Source organism: Phocoena sinus, chromosome 16, assembly GCF_008692025.1.
Source record: "Phocoena sinus isolate mPhoSin1 chromosome 16, mPhoSin1.pri, whole genome shotgun sequence".
Classification (NCBI taxonomy): Eukaryota; Metazoa; Chordata; class Mammalia; order Artiodactyla; family Phocoenidae; genus Phocoena; species Phocoena sinus.
The window spans coordinates 26,170,619-26,192,870 of record NC_045778.1 but is presented as its reverse complement, the minus strand read 5'-3'; the positions used below and the strand labels follow the sequence as shown (position 1 = coordinate 26,192,870).

Genomic DNA, 22,252 nt, shown 5'->3' with positions numbered 1-22,252 from the left:
ATAACCAAAGGGCATACGTATACACTTTAATTTCAAAGAATTTACGACCTTGGAGGGACAAAAGGATGAATACACATGAAAAAGAAAAATTTTAAATACCAAGTTATCAGCGAACAAAATGTATGCAACGTAGACAGCAAGTGCTACAGAAGATCAGTCAATGAAGAGAGAGATTGGGATGTGAATAGAGTATTCAAAAAAGATGCCAGTCTTGGAAAGTATTTTCAAAACTTTAAATTTTTAAGTATGGAAGTAGATCTTTGTACTCAAATTAAACATTTCACAAAACTTCAAAATATAAAAAGAGATAAATACAGAAATGGTTACATTAGGAGTAGGAAAAACACAGTTATTATACCCACTTCCATACTTCCAATTGCCTTCAGATCCCATCTATAAAACCCTGAGATGCCAATAAACACAATTAGCAAACCTGCCAAAATGTTAACAGCAGTATTTGTATACCACTAATAATATTCACCTAATACTAACAGGAGAGAAAACAAAGTACACAGTCCCAGATGCAGATAGGTGGCTAGTTGCGGTAGTTTAGGAAATGTTCTCTTCTAATTACTTTCTGAACTATGTAACAACTAAGAGTGATATGAGAGATTGGAGGAGAGGAAGAATGAATAGACAAAGTAAACATACAGTGATCAACTGCCATGTCCGTTTGAGGCCATTCCACTTTCAAAAGCCAATTTCTCCAAAAAGATATGTCCCCCCAGAACCTGTGAATGTAATCTTATTTGAAAAAAGGGTCTTTGCAGACATAATTAAGTTCAGGATCTTCAGGTAAGATCCTCCCTCCTGAATTACCCAGGTGAATCCTAAATCCAATGCCAGGTCTTCTTACAATGGACAAAAGAGAAGACAGAGAGGAAAAGACCAGGTGAAGATGGAGACAGAGATTGGAGTGATATGGCCATATGCCAAGGAAGCCAAGGAATGCCAACACCCACCAAAAGCTGGAAGAGGTAAGGAAGGATTCTCCCCTAGGCTGGTCACAAGGAGTGCAACCATGCTATCACCTTGATTTCAGACTTCTGCCTCCCAAGAATACTGAGAGAATAAATTTCTAATGTAGGCCACCCAGTTTGTTGTTGCTACAGCAACACCATCCTTTCTCACTTTCTCAAGAACTTTCCTTAAGTTATAGTCTTCTGCGTTCCATCATCATTAATTTCTTCCAGTGACTAAGAATCAAATAACTATAATATTTCGGGAAGAACTAGATGGGCCTAAATTTATTATAGCTACTAAAATTACAGTAAACCAACTATATACTCTATTGTTTACTTAGTTTTTGTTATCAAATTCTACCAGCACCATCCAACGGAACTTTCTGACTCCAGTGGGAATGTTCTGTATCTGTGCGTCCAGTTTGACAGCCACTAGCCACACGTGGCCATTGAACGCTTGAAAGGTGGCTAGTATGACTGATGAGTTTTATTTTAAATAAAATTTTAAATTTTATTTAACTTTATTAACTTAAATTTGAGTATCTATAACCTCAAGGCTAGCCACTACCTTACTGGACCAATATGGTTCTAGACTATTACGGTTTAAAAAGAACACTAGCGGGCTTCCCTGGCGGCGCAGTGGTTGAGAGTCCGCCTGCCGATGAAGGGGACGCAGGTTCGTGCCCAGGTCCGGGAAGATCCCACATGCCATGGAGCGGCTGGGCCCGTGAGCCACGGCTGCTGAGCCTGCGTGTCCAGAGCCTGTGCTCCGCAGCGGGAGAGGCCGCAACAGTGAGAGGCTCACGTACCACAAAAAATAAAAAATAAATAAAGAGAACACTAGCTTTGCAAGACGGTCTAGAGAAAAAGGATTATGTGACCAAATAAGCGTAGGAAATGTGTGTACTCTATTTCCATCTTGAATTTTCATAGTGCATATCAGCATATTAAAGGCACTGAGATATCTGAAACAAAGAAACCTGTTTGACTATTATTCAGTTTTTCTAAAACTTACAGGATTTCAGAACCCTCTGATGTTTTAGGGTGAGGTTCCACAGCTAACATTTACATAATATTTATTATGTGTGCTAAAAGTTATTGTTTTAAACATTTTATCCAAATCATCATTTTTTAAAATGCTCACAACTTTATGAGGTGGGTACTATTAGCTCCTATATTTTTCAATTTTTTTTTCAATAAATACCTGCATACTTCAGTACAACACAATCCACAGTTAGTTGAATCCATGGATGTAAAACCACGGACACTGAAGGCAGACTGTAAAAGTTATGTGAAGGTCTTCCACTGCGAGTTGTTCAGGCAGGATAGAAGGGGAAGAAGGGTGTCAACACACCAATCCCCCACCCCTCTGTGGAAAAACCCGGGGACAGTTATCTCTGCCTCAAAAATAAAGGAATTGATAAATGACTCACCCAAAGGCAGGATGCTAAAGCAGTTTGGATAAAGTCAGGACTCAAACCCTAATTCTTTTGATTCCACATACTGTGATCTCTAACCAAACACAAATTTTCCCCACACTTAAAGACCTGTAAACTATATTTATTGAAAAAAAAATCCACTTATTAAGTGGATCCAACACAGTTCAACCTATGTTGTTCAAGGGTCAACTGTAAACATGATCAATTTTAAAACTAAAAGGGATAAACAGAATGCCTTTATTTAACAAACAAGGAAAGTGAGTCATAAAGTATTTGAGCAGACTGTCCAACAAAGGTCATATACAACTCACTGGTTAGTCAAATTCAGAACTGCAGTCTCAGAATTGCTTGTTAATTACAAACACATAGAAATCAGTGTATTTCTCCTCATTCCAGTCAACTAAGAGTTTTCTACAGAAACCAACATTTTGCTTATTAATATTATCTCTAAAATTCATTCAAGGGGTGTAAAAATTATAGAACCTCACATTTCAAGATGGTAGAGGAAGCATATGCTTGCTTCCCCTTCCAAATCTGACTGAATGTCAAAAAATATGTTTTTTATATATGAAAATGAACAAAAGTATAACAGCACCACAAATCAAGGAAAGATGCCACACACAGACAACGAATTTGAGAAATAACAAATTCTAATTTAACAGAAAGCTAATGTAACAGAATTGACAAAGCAGTGACAGGAGACATAACAGTAAGAGCAATTTCTTTAAATACTACATTTGGTACACGAGGGTAGCTGCCCAACTACTCCTACCTTACCCACAAGAGTCAGATCTGTTTAAATGCTCTAACCTGTCATGAAAAAGTCCTCTTTCATCTAGCAACTGTGGGGATTCCTCGCCTGCCTTTTTCTTTTTTTTTTGATAACAGCTTTATTGATATATAATTCACATATCATACAATTCAACCACATGAAGTCTACAATCTGATCATTTAAAATATATTTATACTTCTGTAACCATCATCACTATCAATTTTAGAATATTTTCATTAACTCAAAAAGAAATTCCATACCCTTTAGCTATCAAAACCCAATCTTACATCATCTTCCCCCGACCTAAACAAACACTAATTTACTTTCTATCTTCTGTATTTCTACTTATTCTGGACATTTTACAGAAATGGAATAATACATATGTGTATGGCATTGTTGACTGGATTCTTTCACTTAGCATAATGTTATCATGATTCATATATGCTACAGCATATATAAGTACTTTATTCCTCTTTATTGCTGAATAACATTCCACTATAGATATACCATATTTTGTTTATCCCTTCATCCAACAATGGACACTTGGGTTGCTTTCATCTTTTGGCTATTGGAAATAATGCTGCTATGAACATTCATGTACAAGGTTTTGTGTAGATATAACATTTTCATTTCTGTTGGGTATATAGGTAGGAGTAGAACTACTGGGTCAAATGGTAACCCTAAGTCTAACTTTTTGAGGAACTCTCACACTGTTTTTCACTTTCTGCCTAGTTTTTTCTCAGAGACAATTCGGGGAAACCTACCTGCCTAGTTATATGACAAAAGAACAATTAGAGAATAAGAGAGTTGCTATAAATTAACTTTACCACCATTGAATTTTTAAAATTAATAGTTGAATCAATGACCTAAGCAATTAAAATGGACACAGATTTTAAAAAGATGAAGAGAATGAAACTGAAATTAAGAAAACTACCCAGAAATTGGATCAAAAATGTAAGAGATGAAAAGTATGAAAGAAAACTTAAAAGGAACAGAGAATGAATTAGATGGTCCAAGATCCATTTAACATGAATGACAGAAAAGGAGAACAGAGATAATAAAGGGTAAGAAAGAAACACTAGGAAAAAAAGAAGTTGTCAAAAGAGAAAAAAAGATATATATATATATAATATTCAGATATCTCTAAACACCAAGCAATTACACTTGGAAGTAGGGACTGGAATCCACACTTGGACATACCTTGTTAAATTTCAGAACTCTCATATTAAGAGAAAACCTTAAAAGCTTCTGGGGTGAAAAACAACACACTACATAAAAAGGAATAAGAATCAGAATAACATCAGACTTAATACAGGAAGCTAAAAGACAAAGAACTACTATATTCTATGCTGGTGTATAAATCAGAAAGAAACATAAGGGGGAATTCCCTGATGGTCCAAGGGTTATGACTTGGTGCTTTCACTGCTGAGGGCCCGGGTTCAATCTCTGGTCGGGGAACTAAGAAACTAACATCCCACAAGCCCTGCAGCACGGCCAAGAAAGAAAGAAAGGAAAGGAGAAAGGGAGGAAGAAAAAAAATTGCATGGAGTTTAAAAAAAAACGGAAAAAGTGACAACTGTGTATGACTTTGGAAAAGTGTAAGTATTTTGAAAGAAACTTAAATGAGGGACTATTATATTTTTTTCATGTAAAATTCTCCCCTACATAGTCCAAATTTTAATAACAAAGGATTGTATTTTCTCTTCTAGGAGTTGATTCAATCACACTACTTTGTTCTACAGAGAAAAATATCTACCTAGTTATTCAGTAATGATGTTTTGTTTGGTTTTCAACTTTTGAATCTATGCAGAGATAAAATATGTAACATTTAATTATACTTATAAAACAGAATGTAAAAACATCATCTATAACACTGACTTTTTTTTTTTTTAACACTGACATTTTGAAGATGGAAGAATGGAGAGATGAAAAGTTTTCTTATTTTTATTCCTTCATTTGAAAAGAGTCCACAAGTATCTCGTGTTAATGACCAACTTTTTAAAAAGAGGCTTTAAGTAAACTGTTTAAAGTCATAAAGTCACGGGACTCCCCTGGTAGTGCAGTGGTTAAGAATCCGCCTGCCAATTCAGGGGACACTGGTTTGAGCCCTGCTCCGGGAAGAGCCCACATGCCGCGAAGCAACTAAGCCCGCGAGCCACAACTACTGAGCCCCCGCGCCTACAGCCCGTGTTCCACAACAAGAGAAGCCACTGCAATGAGAAGCCTGCACACCCCAATGAAGAGTAGCCCCTGCTCGCTGCAACTAGAGAAAGCCCACATGCAGCAACGAAGACCCAAACGCAGCCAAAAATAAATTAATTGATTTTTTTTTAATTAAAAAAAAAAAACCTGTTAGTGTTTGCCCCTGTATGGAGTGGAGAAGAAGGGAAGGTTTTTTAAAATTCTTTCTTCATTTTTAGTTCAGCTTTAATTTTTATAAATTTCTTAAAGGTACCTGAAATAAATATACAATTTTAAAATAGTATTTTGAAATTCAGCGCTTGTGTAACTACCATGACCATCACCATTACCAAAGACTGACAGACAAATAGACAGACAACTGTGTGTGTGTGTGTGTGTGTGTGTGTGTGGAGAGAGAGAGAGAGAGAGAGAAGGAGAGGGGGGGCTCTTTATTCTGACTCATTGATCCATATGCCTACCCCTGCAAAAATTCCATTTCTGTTTAGATATTATTGTTTTATCAGTCTTAATGGAAGGACAAGTGCTCTCTTCATGTTCTTCACGAGTGCTCTATTCTTGGCCCTCTTGGACCTCCACATAAATGCACAACTAGATGTCCATTTCCAAAAAATAACTTGTCAGAATTTTGACTAGGATTGCAATTATATATATATACACACACACACACACACACACACACACGGAAAAGTGATATCTTTCCAATATTAAATTGTCCACTTGTAGCCGACATGGTGCACAACTAAGATCCACGAAGCAAGCCCCCGCCCCCAACAACTGTCCAATCCATGATTATGGTATATACCACAGTATAGTTATTTAGGTCTTTAACACCTATTAGTTTCATAATTTGTGCCATAAATCCTGCTCATCTCTTATAGTCACGACTTCATGCTTCCTACGTTTTAACAGTACTGTAAATGATATTTGTTTAAACCTAATTTTTATTTGTTGCTGGTATTTAGAAATATATAGTCTTTACATCAATTTTTTTTATCCAATCAAGTTGCCAACATCTCTAATTAATAGCAATGATTCTTCTGTTTTTGCCATACATATATAGTCATAATTTGTGAATAAGGAAAAAATGTTTTCTCCTCTTTTCCTGCCTTAGTGCAGACACTAGAACCTCCAGCATAATACGCACAGAGAATAAATAGCAGTGAGAATCAATGGGCAAATCAGTCTTATTCCAAATTTTGGCCTAATAAATCCTGATGAATTCTGATGAATGATAGGGTAAGTCCATTTCAGAAAACTGGAAGTCTTAGAGAAAAATGCTTAATTTTTCACTTTGATTTATTTTTACTGTGTGTATGCATTGCTTCTACTAAAGAGTTAAATATTTTTAAATGTTGTAGACTTATACTACTGATAGATATTCATATATTTCAATTTAGAAATATTAAGTAACCAAAACATATGCACAATATAATCCAAGAAAAGTGCAATATATATATGTATACTGCAAACAAAATTATCCAATATAGATGTGTAGTAAAAAGGACCTGAAAGACTACAACCAAGGTGTTAACAGTGGTTCACTCCAAAGTACAAGCAATTATGGATCTTATATACATTTGTTTTGATTGTGTAATAAGCATATAAATTGTTTTCTAATAAAAACATTTTAAAATCTACTTCATCTTATAATGGAAGAAAAGAGCAACTTTCCATACAATTATATAAATAGAACTATATACAGAACAAAACACAGAGCAGAGAAATAAGTGTTTCTGAATGAAAGAGGTAGGGAAAGTTTAACATTTGAACAATAATTTGACAAATAAGGGAGAAAAAATATTCAATGGTAGGGGTAAAACGAAAACATATTCAGAAAATAAGTAACAGGTAATGTAGGTAAAATAGTAAAAACTGACAAAACTCTCTGTGCCAGGCTAATCAATTTAGACATTCTTCAGTAGGCAACTAGGAATTTTTAACATCTGTTTACTAATAGTGTGAAAGGCAGATTTTTTTTTTTTTTTAATGATGATAGCACTCTTCTGAGGACAGGGTAGAATAAAAAGAGGCAGATCGCCAATCTTTGGAAAAGTTCATACCTAAGATCAGATGCTGAGTTAAGGGGCTACCGGGAAGTGATCAAGCTAAGGAATCATTTCTGAAGTTTAAGACATCAGATGTGATAAATAACTGGAGGTGAAAGATGTGGCAGAGGGAAAACAATTCTGAGACTTCTACTTCGGATTATCAGTTCGATGGTGTTAGGAAATACAGAAGAGAAGAAAAATCATATTAAAAAAAAGGGAACTCCTAAGTAGTTGATTATCAAACCCAGAAAATTTTCTGTTAACAGAACTAACTGCATTGAGGAAAAATTTATTTTCTTTAATCTCTTGCATGGATTCGGCACATTTTTTCTCTACACACTTTTCTAGTTGATACAAAATCTCTGGTTTGTGTATGAATGGTCCACATTATCTGTGTCAAAACCATCAGTGTACACAGTGGAAAATGCTAGGAAAAGATGAAGGACTGTGTATATTTAATGAAAGAACAAAAAAGTTCAGGCTAAAACATTAATAAGCCTCAAAACCATGATTACAGCTTTGCAGGGATATAATCAATTATATAAAAACCTTATTTTCTAAGTTGTTTAGTGATGACAGAGTTTATGATATCTTTATAATTTGCAGGGAACTTCTATATATTTCCAGTATGTGATTTTTTTCTATAGGGAGAGATGTGTGGCAATTTTAGTACTTTATAGATACATTCTTACTTTCTCCATTTGGTTGAGCTTCTCTGTCGGAATGGAGTTGGCATATCAAACACCTCAATCAAAAAACACAACTGGGACTTCCTTGTTGGCACAGTGGTTAAGAATCTACCTGCCAATGCACGGGACACAGGTTTGTTCCCTGGTCCAGAAAAATCCCACATGCCGTGGAGCAACTAAACCCATGCGCCACAACTAATGAGCCTGCACTCTAGAGCCCACGTGCTGCAACTACTTAAGCCCGTGTGCCTAGAGCCTGTGCTCTGCAACAAGAGAAGCCATCACAAGGAGAAGCCCATACACCGAAACGAAGAAGAGTCCCCGCACCGCAACGAAGAAGAGCTCCCGCTCGCCGCAACTAGAGAAAACCCGCGTTCAGAAAATAAGACCCAATGCAACCAAAAACAAACAAACAAAAACACAATTGAAAGAACAGTAGCTGATACATTTTCCTACCAGCAATCTGGTAGGATTTATGAAGCTCAAATTAATAAAGTATGCAGCTTTTATGATGCTAAAAAATTCCAGAGCAACGTTACTTAAATAAAATGCCAGAGAAAACTGGATTCAGTGCTTATCAAACTTCTGCATGAGAGTTTGCAGTTGACAGAAGGAAACAAAGAATAGGAACAACAAATTTGATAACAAAAATATTTAAAGCATTTCTAAATAAAAGCAAAATCAAATTAAAAACTAGAAATATAAAGGATAAAACCTGTTTAACAAATATGAAAAATGGTTATCTTTACCCAAAAGATTTAAAAAATATTTTAATTATCATTTTATATATTTTAACATTTACTTTTAATGAATTTATTGATTCAATATTTTTAAAATACTATTTTAATATTCTCATATGAGAAAAAGAAACTATTATGGCTCATATAAATGGAAAAATGAACAATAAACAAAAGAAAAGTGATAAATGTTGAAGAAGAATCAGCCCTGTTCACTAGTAATCAAAAACATGTAAACAGATTTCTGCACATTAAATTGGTTTGAGCATAAACTATTAATACTCAGCATTACTAGAGATGTGAAAAAGCTGATATAACCATACAGTGTTAGTGACAGAACTCTTTTGGAAGGTAATTTAGCAATACATATCAAGAATCACAAAAATTTTTATATACTATTATCATAAAAATCCATTTCTAGGACTCTACCCTAAGGAAGTAATCCAAATCATAAATAATGCTATATGTAAGAGCTGAACATATTACCATAAGATATAATAAAGTTTAAAACAAAATATTCAAAAATAGTGGAATGATTAAATTATAATGATTATCATTGGACAAAATATAATATAGTTCATATTATAATTGTTTATATGCTGTACTATTCTAGGAAGGAATTCTGGCAGCTTATGATGATACAATTAAAATAGAGTGAATGAATAAACAAATGTATGAAAATGACATTGAAAATATAGGTAGCAAATTAAGATAAAGTCGAAAGAACACAAAATGTAAGAAATGAACATTTGTAGTTTATGAAAACCAAAATATAATAAGGGATGTTCTTATATTTACTGTTCAAAGAGATTATCAGAACATAAAAAGGTATTCAACATGTTCAGTATTTTTCGTTAGAATTTAACAAAAATGAACAGAAGAACTGCATTAACAGCCCATCAGCATTTTAGACATAAGCCTTTTCCTTTTCGATATTTTCTACAATTTGATCATGTATTTATATTCATTTTAAAATGGAAGTATTTTTATTAAAGAAAACTTTTAAATAAAGATGAATGTCACTGGAATGTAGTTCAGAATTTCTTGGAAGACTAACCTTATGGAAAAAGCAGAAAGCAATATACCATATACTTATAAAGAAGTTTTAATACTTGTGCTGATAGTATATAGGAGAATTTAAATTCTAAGTAATGCTTTCCACTCTCATATCACATATTATTAAATACTTTATAAGCAATTGATAATTCTTGACAATAATATGAAAGCTATCTATATATCTGTTTTGTTTCTGAGAAGAAAAGTAAAATACAAGAGAGTGGAGAAGATTTCAAACACTAATGTGGTAGGGAAAGCAATGACTAAATACTAGTCTTTTAATCCTAGTTTAGTATTAGACCATACCTCAGAATGGTAGTATGCACAGAAAAGGTATCATATGAAAATGATCGAACATGAAAATTTAAAGTCTATTAAACGATAGCACACAATATCAAAAAAACAACCCAATCAAAAAATGGGTGGAAGACCTAAATAGACATTTCTCCAAAGAAGACATACAGATGGCCAACAAACACATGAAAAGATGCTCATCATATTAGAGAAATGCAAATCAAAACAGTGAGGTATCACCTCACACCAGTCAGCATGGCCATCATCAAAAAATCTACAACAATAAATGCTGGAGAGAGGGTGGAGAAAAGGGAACCCTTTTGCACTGTTGGTGGAAATGTAAATTGATACAGCCACTATGGAGAACAGTATGGAGGGTCCTTAAAAAACTAAAAATAGAACTACCACATGACCCAACAATCCCACTCCCAGGCATATACTCGAGAAAACCACAATTCAAAAAGACACATGCACCCCAATATTCATTGCAGCACTATTTACAATAGCCAGGACATGGAAACAACCTAAATATCCATCAATAGAGGAATGGATAAAGAAGATGTGGTACATAAACACAGGAGAATATTACTCAGCCATTAAAAGGAATGAAATTGGGTCATTTGCAGAGATGTGGATGGACCTAGAGACTGTCATACAGAGTAAAATAAGAAAGAGAAAAACAGGGCTTCCCTGGTGGCACAGTGGTTGAGAGTCCGCCTGCCGATGCAGGGGACACAGGTTCGTGCCCCGGTCCGGGAATATCCCACATGCCGCGGAGCGGCTGGGCCCGTGATCCATGGCCGCTGAGCCTGCGCGTCCGGAGCCTGTGCTCCGCAATGGGAGAGGCCACAACAGTGAGAGGCCCGCGTACCACAAAAAAAAAAAAAAAAAAGAAAGAGAAAAACAAATATCATATGTTAACACATATATGTGGAATCTAGAAAAATGGTATAGATGATCTTATTTGCAAAGCAGAAATAAAGACAGACATAGAAAATAAACGTATGGATACCAAGCGGGGGTGGGGTGAGATGAAATGGGATATTAGGATTGACATATATACACTGTTGATACTATGTATAATAAAGAGATAACTAATGAGAACATAACTGTATAGCACAGGGAACTCTACTCAATGCTCTGTAGTGACCTAAACGCGAAGGAAAACTAGAAAAAGAGGGTATATATGTATATGTATAGCTGATTCAAGTTCCTGTGCAGAAGAAACTAATAGGACATTGTTAAGCAGCTAAGCTCCAAAACAAAATTTTTTAAAAGAATGTGTATATATATATATATATATGTAAAACTGAGTCACTTTGCTATACAGTAGAAATTAACACAACATTGTAAATCAACTATACTTCAATAAAATAAATTGAAAAAAAAGATAGCACAGACTTCTGATAAAAATAATACTACTACTGATGATCACAAGCATGCTACTCACAGCAGCAAGAGCTTCTAATTGTGGAACAGCTGGGTAGTGACTAAATGACCAAAGTAAACATAGGCAAGCTAATATAATCCATCCTTAGCTAACATAATCCATCCTTTAGCATAAAAGCCATTTTGGCATTTAAGTCAAGCCACAAGTATTAATGGAAATAAATGCAGGATAGTATATACTACAAAGAGATTCACCTTTTTAAAAACAGTAATTATTATACTAACTACAACATGGTCAGATAGGTTATGGGAAAGTCAATAACTGAAATATTTAATGGAAGAGAATTATGATGCTATACTGAAGACAGCATCTACATTTTGCTGCTTGTTAACATAGTGTACTGTTCGTTTCATGAAATTTCCAACTAGTTTCTACTTTACAAAGTTTGAGTGAGGAACAAACAGTGAATGATTTTTCAATGAGTTGTAAGAAGTAAACACAAGCAAAGTCTAACATAATATATCCAATGTGATATATTATGTTCTGCTCAGAAAATTTAGCACTCAAGAATAAAGAATACCCGCCACACACAAGTACAGAAAATCAGGAGTGTGAAGAGTAAGAAGAACAGTACTTGTTGGAAGATGATACTATAACAATGCATATTCACTATACCTTAGAAAAACAATCACAGTACTATTAATTCCATTGACTGTGACCCACACATAAGGATATGAATGAAAAACTAAGTCTTATTCCTGTAATCTGGGGATCAAACATCATCTAGTTCAATTTGTAAGATCTAAAGAAAGTTTTAGAAAGTAGGGCATTTTTAATTCGTATCATTGCTCGGTTTTTAAGTTAAGAAATTTCTTCCAAATATACCTCTTTTTTAACTCTAAATAAATTACCCAATCAATGATGTAAACTGGTATGACAAATGGCAAAGATATAAATGTGAGAATTTTAAAAGAAAACTTTAGAAATATAAACTTTTTATTCTCTAACATTCCTAAAAAAAGTGACTTACCAAGCAATGATATTTTTCATATTATATAATATTAATTCCTGACAAGTCTGACAACCTATGCTCAGTCTGAATATGTCATAGTGAACCTAGCAACTAAGGGTGCTAAAGCAGCGTTCATAATTCATAATGACTTAAACAGTACTGACCTACCATTTCAAAAATATACTTACTGTTATAAAAATACTTTTCAACATTTATTATAAATATTAACTTTGAGAAGTATATACTATCCAGAATACATAAAGAACTCTCAAAATTCAATAATGAGAAAACAATCCAATAAAAAATTGGGCAAAAGATTAATAGAAACATTTCCAAAGAAAGGATACAGACAGCAAATAAGCATAGATTCTAACATCACAGTCATTAGGGAAATCCAAATTAAAACCATAAGGAGACACAGCTATTAGAATGGCTTTAATAAAAATAACAATACTAAGTGCTGACAAGGGTGCAGCATAACTGAAACTCACACATTGCTGACAGAAATGAAAAATGGCTACAGTCTCTTCAGAAAACAATTCGGCAATTTCTAAAAAAAGTTAAACATATACTTACCAGCTGACTCAAGTACGTGACTGTTTATAACAGTCCTATTTATAATCATCAAACTCTTGAAATAACCCAAACGTCCATCAGTTAGTGAATGGATGAACTAATTGTGGTACATCCACACATTCAAGAACATGGGTAGATCTCAAAAGTATCATGCCATGTGAAAGAAGCCAGACGTAAAAACAATATGATCCTATCTATTTGACATTCTGGATAAGGCAAGGCTTATAGGGACAGAAATCAGAGTAGTGATTATCAGGAACTGAAATCAGAGAGGATAAATTGACTACAAAGAAGTATGAGTTTGGAGGACAACAGAAATGTCCTAATTTGGTGATAGTTACACAACGGTATACATTTGTTAAAACTCATAGAATATAAAACCAGTGAGTTTTACTCTATGTCAAGTATATCTCAATATACCTCAATAAACCTGACTTATTTAAAAAAAAAAAAAAATTTCCCTGGTGGCGCACTGGTTAAGAATCCGCCTGCCGGGCTTCCCTGGTGGCGCAGTGGTTGAGAGTCCGCCTGCCGATGCAGGGGACACAGGTTCGTGCCCCGGTCCGGGAAGATCCCACATGCCACGGAGTGGCTAGGCCCGTGAGCCATGGCCACTGAGCCTGCGCGTCCAGAGCTTGTGCTCCGCAACGGGAGAGGCCACAACAGTGAGAGGCCCGCGTACCGCCAAAAAAAAAAAAAAAAAAAAAAAAGAATCCGCCTGCCAATGCAGGGAACACAGGTTCAAGCCCTGCTCCAGGAAGATCCCACATGCCGTGGAGCAACTAAGCCTGTGCACCACAACGACTGAGCCTGCGCTCTAGAGCCCACGGGCTACAACTACTGAGCTCACATGCTGCAACTACTGAGCCCACGTGCTGCAACTACTGAAATCTGCATGCCTAGAGCAAGTGCTCCGCAACAAGAGAAGCCACTGCAATGAGAAGCCCACGCACCGCGACAAAGAGTAGCCCCCGCTCGCCAAAACTAGAGAAAGCCCACTCACAGCAACAAAGACCCAACACAGCCATAAATAAACAAACAAATAAATAAATAAAATTTAAAACTAAATAATAATTAAAAAAAGAACATACCATCTAGGGGGGCACCAAAGGAAATTGCCCAAAACTCTCTCTCTTCAACAATGAGATCCCTTGCTCTAAGGATCAGGACAGGGTTCAGTGGCTTTCCCAGGCAAGCCACTTGAAGGGCAAAAAGGGAAATCTAACTGGAATGGATTGGGGATGGCGCACTGACTGGTGAGAGGGCCTGTCTGATCCTACTCCATGTTTAAAACACAGGTCTGGAACATGTGTTGGACTTTTCCTTTTCAGGAATGACTGGGTCTGTTCTTGAACTATATTCTCCACATCTCTCCCTTCTTTTTCATAGGCTCTTAAGGCCCTCCACCCTCCACCCCTGCTCTCCAGAGGTAAAGATGTACAGGAGTAAGTAAGAGCTTGCTCTATTGCAACATGATGTTTCTTCCAATACTTATAAGAAATCTGAGTTCTTAGTATGATCCGTCTCCTAGCAATTCTGAAGTGCAGGTTACGTGTGATTCTATTTGTGTACATTGTTTTAAGAAGAATGAGTAAATTCACCTTCCTTATCCTCTAAGCCCAGTTAAATGATTTTTGATGAATTTCTCACAATTAGTAAGTGGCAGACTCAGGACTAGGAGATCCATCCAAAAATTAAGAAAAAATTAAAATCATGTAAAATAAAAATAAGAGTATTTAGAATAAAACACCTTGTGGCCCAAAACTAAATGAATTACTTTTTTTTTTTTTTTTTTTTTTTATGCGTTACGCGGGCCTCTCACTGTTGTGGCCTCTCCCGTTGCGGAGAACAGGCTCCGGACGCGCAGGCTCAGCGGCCATGGCTCACGGGCCCAGCCGCTCCGCGGCATGTGGGATCCTCCCAGACCGGGGCACGAACCCGTGTCCCCTGCATCGGCAGGCGGACTCTCAACCACTGCGCCACCAGGGAAGCCCCAATGAATTACTTTTTAATAAAAAGGCAGCTGGGGGCTTGTTTTTAAGATGCATCCAGAAAATCATTCTAAAAAGCCAGAAAAATAAAAGGAAGAATGATAAGGGAAAAAATAATGGGAGAGAAGAAATTAAAGAAAAGAAATAGCTCCTTAAATTTTAATGTGTAATTTTTCTAGTTAACTGATATTAAACAAATGAGAAAGATTTCATGATTCTACCCTAATGTAGGACCAATCATCCTTAAGCAAAAGAAAAATAAAAGTTCTTATAAGTAAAATATAAGAAAGAATATCAATAGGAAAGTGTCCATAAAACCATCATTTATAGCTTCTAGTTCTATCTTAGGGTAATTGCTTCCCACTTTCACAGTAACTACAGCCTCTTTTACCCCAGTCTTGGAGGGAAAAAAGAGAGAGAGAGCTCATCGTACATCATAAGATAAAGGAGATCTCACATTGTGCTAACAGCATGGCACAGAAACCAAACATCAACGATTTTGAAAACTTCATAAAGAAGACATATTAGGGATAAGACACAAGTAAAATCTTTAGAGTAAAACTCAAAAAATTTAACTTCCTTAAGAAAGCATTCATAACTGCCAAGTAGGGTTTTTGATGAAGTTCTTTCCTAAACTTCTCATCTAAACAAATAATAAATGAAAAAACATCAGTAATTCTAAACAGGTTATACTTATTAAGACCAAATGTTAATAGAATAACACGGGGGGAAAAAAATCCATAGGCAAATAGAAAGATTCAAAGCTTTGAAATCTTTTACCACAAATGTTTAGTGAGGTTCAAAAAAATTCACTTAAATGTCAGTTTGATAAAAGCCAAAAGAACATTTCCCACATGTGTTTATATTTAAGCATATTTTTAAAAGATGGAAAAAGTAACAGTCATTCAAAACCAGGGTTAAGCTATTAGTTCATAAGGATTGTAATTTAAAGGTATTTCTCCAACCTCTAATTTTATTTTCTTTGATAAGAAAGCAGTTTTAAGCATGTGTTGCTTAGATAAGTCCTTATTCAATTCTAAAATGTTTTAGTTTTTAATTATTCCCATTTATAACTCTGAAGATGAAGATTTTTGCACATGAAATAATTAAATATACTGTTGAAAAGTACTTTGTACATAAGTATAGATGATTAAAATAAATGAATTATTCCTAAATTCAGATGTACAGCATATGTATTAAGTTTCTACTCATTATAAAAACACACAACAAAATTTCACTAAACCAAAGTATAATTTTCATTAAACAGTAAAACTGCTTGATATTTACTATTAAACTATACAAGAAATAGCCACATATAAGGAAAAGAGAAATACTGTAAGACAGTGTTTCTCAAAATGAGATGAATAGTCTCTTGATAAACGTAGAATGTCATCCATATGTCCACAGGAAGTTCCAAAACACAAATTATACTTTTTCCCTCCTTCACTGCTTTGGTTTTGGCTGTTATTTCTATCACAGAATACATGGTTTGTAATGGGCCTTAGTTACTCTGATTGAAAAATTCTATAAACATATGTAACAGATATGGATAGTATTCAAGCAATAATTAATCATTTTTCTCTACACAACTATAAAAAATATCATTCATGGGCTTCCCTGGTGGCGCGGTGGTTGAGAGTCCGCCTGCCGATGCAGGGGACGCGGGTTCGTGCCCCAGTCCGGGAAGATCCCACATGCCGCGGAGAGGCTGAGCCCGTGAGCCATGGCTGCTGGGCCTGCGTGTCCAGAGCCTGTGCTCCGTAACGGGAGAGGCCACAACAGTGAGAGGCCCGCGTACCGCAGAAAAAAAAAATATATATATCACTCATCAGAAACACTCAAACATTTAAATCTTTTATCCAAACATAACATATAGAACTTTTGATTCTGATTACCATATAGTGGGTCATAAGCAGCACTCCTACTGACAACAACTAGAAAAGTCATGCAAATTATAAATCATTAAAGGTAGAAAAGATCTATGGAAGCAACGAGCATCAAATGAATAAATTTCCAGGGAGGTTAGAACTGTTCAAAGGGTAGGCCAACACTGGTAGCTGTCTGCCTGACCTGTCCAAATTTGTACTCAGCAGCATGAGGCTAGAAAGTCTAAATTTGACATTTCAGGGACCTCAAACACACAGCTGGTTTGTCCCATAACACATCTGCTGAATTCTGAAAATCAAATGTAAGCTAAGAGGGTTAACCCAAATCACCTAAAAACCAGAAAGTTTGCCCAGTCTGGCAGTGCTTACAAAACAAAGGCTAAGAGCAAAGGAACTAAAAACATGATAGGCAAGAAATGAAATCCCTAGGAAGAGTGGAGAATAAAAACTAAGACACTCTTCTGCTGGGGACTGGGAGAGGACATGAATCTATCCTGGTTATATCTAGAAGCTTAAAATTCAGACTTTGGGTTTAGCATAACAATGGTATGGAGGTGGAGGGCAAGGGGGTTAAAAAAAAGTTGGAATTTTAGTTATTACATAGTACTAAAGTGATAAAATTGGAAACTGAGTGTCTAAAACAAAATGTCATTTGGTTACCAAAAGGGAAAGGGGGTGGAGGGATAAATTAGGAGGTTGGGATTATTATATACACACTATTATTAATAAAATAGATAACTAACAAAGATATACTGTATAGCACAGGGAACTATACTCAATATTTTTTAATAACCTATGAGGGAAAAGAGCCTGGAAAAGAATATATGTATTAGTGAATCACTGTCCTGTACTGGTGAAACTAACCTGACATTGTAAATCAACTACACTTCAGTTTTTAAAAAACAAATTTTATAATGTCAGTCTCCCACTTGAGCTATTTGCCAAATTTTGAAGGTGTGCTGGACAGAAGGATGAGGAATTAAGCTAGAAACCTCTGAAGGCAGCTCTGGTGGACTGTTTCACACAGCTGATGCGACAAAGACCCCAGTGGTCTAAACTAAGAGTCCTAGAGAGTCAAGCTCTAGAAACAGGCAAACAGTGTAGACTGAATCTATCAAAACCAAAAATCAACTTTGACCTAGCTTTAATCCTTAACTTTATTAAGGTGATCAGCTCTCCTGTCACTCCACATCAGCCTTGTATACAAAAAGGTGAACACTCTGGTAGAATATACAATCTGAAGGATCAACAGTTCTTATGTAAAGTGTCTGGCAAACAATAACAACTGATAGTTATGGAAAGAGGCAAAATAATTTGATTAAAAATAAAACAAAACTAGAAAACGTTTTCAAAATGATTTAGATACTGGAAGTAAAGAAAAGAATGCATAAACTAGATGAAAAAATGGAGAATTTCAACAGAGGATTAAAATTATAAAAAAGAGTAAACATCTAGAACTGAATAATTTGATATGAGTTTAAGAATTTATTAAGTTTAAATCTAGAATATTCTCTCTATATCTTCCTATTACTTAGCCCCAGACAAGTCTCAGTCATGGAAGTTTGTGGCAGAACAGGGAAAATAAAGCCCCGGCTCTCTGGCTAGAGGACCAAAGAGGAGAACTCCAAGGAACCAAAACTACTAAAACTCTTGAAATATCTGGAAAAAAAGAAAGACTCAGCAAAGAAATACAAGATGTAAAGAAGACCAAATAAAAATTAAATAAGTGAAAATTTAAAACTCACTAGATGGACTCAAAAGCAAAATGGAGAAGACAGAACTAAAACTCAGTATGCTTGAAGACAGATCAATAAAAATGTTACAGTCTGAACAACAGAGAGAAAAATGATTTTTTAACATGAACAAATACTCAGATACCTATGAAATAATACTAAAAGATCTAACATTTATGTTACCAGAGAGTGTCAGGAGAAGAGAAAAAATGCAGCGCAGAAAAAAGTTTTGAAGAAATAACATCTTATTATTAAAACTTCCCAAATTTGATTAAAGACACACTCTTACAGGCTTAAGAAGCTCAAAAACCCCAAATATTATAAAGCCAAAGAAATCCATGCCCAGACAAATGAGAAGAACCCAGAGCGTGGAACTAGGTGGAATATCAGTATTTAAGAGGAACAGGAGGAAGGAAGGAAGGAAGGAAGGAAAGGAGGGAGGGAGGGAGGAGAGGGGAGGAGAGGGGAGGGGAAGGGAGGGGAGGGGAGGGGAGGGGAGGGGAGGGGAGGGACGAAGGAAGGTCCATCCAGCATAGTCAAATTCCTTACTAAGGACATATAAGACAAATTTGATACCAATATGGTCAAAATATGATTTTACACTGCAAGGCATCAGGACAGGCAGTGTTCCTCAAACAAAGGCTCTGGTATAGACAGACCTTGCTTTAACTTCATGTTCATCTAGTAGTCTGACATGGGGCAAGTAATTTATTTTTTAAGACTAGGTTTCCTCATTCATAAAACATGGTATTAAAGACCATATCTGTTTTTGCATTCCACAATATTTAAGCATAGTGCCTGACATGCCACATACACACCAAAAAATAGTCTGATAAATAAATGGATGGATGAACTCTGGAAGGATTAAATGAGAGTCTTCTTGCTACTGCTGCTGGTGGTGTTGGATTTTTAAGGTACAGATTACCAACCTGTACACATTTTAAGGAAATTAAGTTTTTCTTGAATATTTTTTAAAAGAACCCAATATTGACATTGATTGTGATTTTGCCTATGTCCCAGATACCTACTAGACACGAGGTGGGCTATGAAGGCAAAAAAAAAAAAGAATGTACAACATTGTTATTAGAGAGAAATTTAACTATAAGACATAAATCTTAGGTTAACACTTAGATATGATGTTACCTGGTGAGAAAAAAAATCAGATTATTTCTAAACAACTGAGATCAGATAAGATGCTCCTACTTGCTTCCTTTACAACAGGCTCAAGAAGAGAAAAGCCCCTGTGTTTGTAGTGCAATATTTCACTCTTTCATTTATTAACTCTTTATTATCTTTCTTTCAATTAGTATGAATCATTATCACTCTGTTGTGAGTATTATGCCAGTGCCTTGAACATAGTAAGCACTCAATAAATGTTACCAACTATTTTTATAACTATTGAGGAATAATTTAGTTGCTGATTTTTCAAAGAATTTGCAATTTGGCTGCCCTCTAAAAAAAGAACTAAATGACTGACATCTTTAAAAGTTTAAATTTAAGCCTCCCAACATTTCGGAAAAACACTTGAAGCAAAACATCCTCAATCTCTACTAAGTAATGAAGAATAAAATCTATTGCATGACCCGTTAAACAACTGACCAAATGTCACAGCTATAAAAAACCAAAAACGAATCACATAACAAAGTTGATTCAAAAGCACATGCAACACACAATATTATTTTTTACATTATTGTTAATGCAATTCTCATTTTGATATTACATTTTAAAAGAAGGGTTCTGAAAATTTATCAGTATAGAAGTTTTATTTTATGCATGTCTTTGCAGCAAAAGACACTAAAATCAGTATGAAAAGTGTTTAGAGACTGAGGAGATGTTTTCTTTCATCTTCTGAATACTACCAACAGAGATCCCAATAAAGAAAACCACAAGTTTGCTGGAGTTTAAAACATCTGGGGAATAGCTTAAGATATTCATTCTTAAGAGTTCCATGTTAAAGAACAGCCTGAAGGGTAGATGATAAATCTGCTCTAAAAGTGGAAGTGTGTTTTTAATCCCATTGAATATAAACAGACTTAAAAAAAGAAAAAAGGAACTATAATTCAGAAGTAAAGTACCAAAAGACAAAAATGCTCCATAAAAGAAAACTTGAAAAACAAACACTAGGGCTCAATATATAGGACTTAATTACAAAATAATCATGAGAATATAATGATTTTAAAAGTATCAGCAACCAGAAGGTAACTGTCAATAATCCTTTGTAATTGCTAACTGAACAATATTGGGTGATGACTTCAAATTACAAATATTCTTGTCAAAGATGTAAACTCTCAAGAGATAGCAATAAGCTCTCAGAAAGCTACTGTAAGGAAAAAATGGATTAATTTATATTAAAAATCTGAAAATGTATTGTTCTTTTGAATCAAGATATGAATGTGTTTGTTTCATAAAAGAGTATTTACCAATATATATATTATAGAACGTATCAAGGCATGTTATATGAGATCCTAAAACTCTTATTTCTCACAGAATTTAAAATAAAACTGCCCATGAAGCTTAGTAATTTGCAGAAGGTATTCATACTCTTTTTTTTTTTACTTAATTAATCTATTTTTGGCTGCATCTGGGTCTTCTTTGCTGCGTGCGGGCTTTCTCTAATTGTGGCGAGTGGGGGCTACTCTTCATTGCAGTGCGCAGGCTTCTAACTGCGGTGGCTTCTCTTGTTGCAGAGCATGGGCTCTAGGCATGTGGGCTTCAGCAGTTGTGGTTCACGGGCTCTAGAGCACAGGCTCAGTAGTTGTGGCACACGGGCTTGGTTGCTCTGTGGCATGTGGGATCTTCCCGGACCAGGGCTCAAACCCGTGTCCCCTGCATTGGCAGACAGATTCTTAACCACTGCCCCACCAGGGAAGTCCCCGTACTGTTTTTTAAAACAACCGCCAGCATTAGACTCAGCATAATGTGGAATAAAAATCCTTTTCAGTATATACTGGATTTCAGAAGTAAAAAACTTTGAACAACGGTCATCAGTCAATTTGGAAGCAAAAGCAAACAAAAAAAGGTAAAGAAGGCAAAGCTGTGAATTCCAAAGTTAGACAGCTACTACAGAAGAGTGTTTGTTGCAAGAAACCCTATACGATATACTCTACTGACATATTAACAAGTGAATCTTGTTTCCAACACTTCAGAGATTTAAATTACATTACATAGACAACAAACTTCTCCAAATTTGAATATTTTTAGTATTTTCTAAATGCAAGAACTGTAAAATGAGAATAAAAGACAATCAATTCAATGCATAACTGGTTTCTAATTAGACATACTATTATTCCTTCAGGGGGAGAGTGGGTTCAGAAAAGTTTCTCTGTAAGAAGTCAGGTAATAAATATTTTGGGCTTTGTGGATCCACATAAAGAGAAAAACAAATGATAACAGTATTATTTAGGTAGTTATAAAATAAGAGAAAAGAATTTCCAAAAAATTTTTGGTAATTCAGGTCTACTATTA

The 22,252-nt window shown here is 35.3% G+C and overlaps 1 protein-coding gene across 5 annotated transcripts in view; it reads right to left on the bottom strand.

The window, feature by feature from the left end:
* The window catches only part of ADK (adenosine kinase), a 502,519-nt gene that overhangs the window by 321,483 nt on the left and 158,784 nt on the right, over positions 1-22,252 (bottom strand). The window lies entirely within an intron of this gene.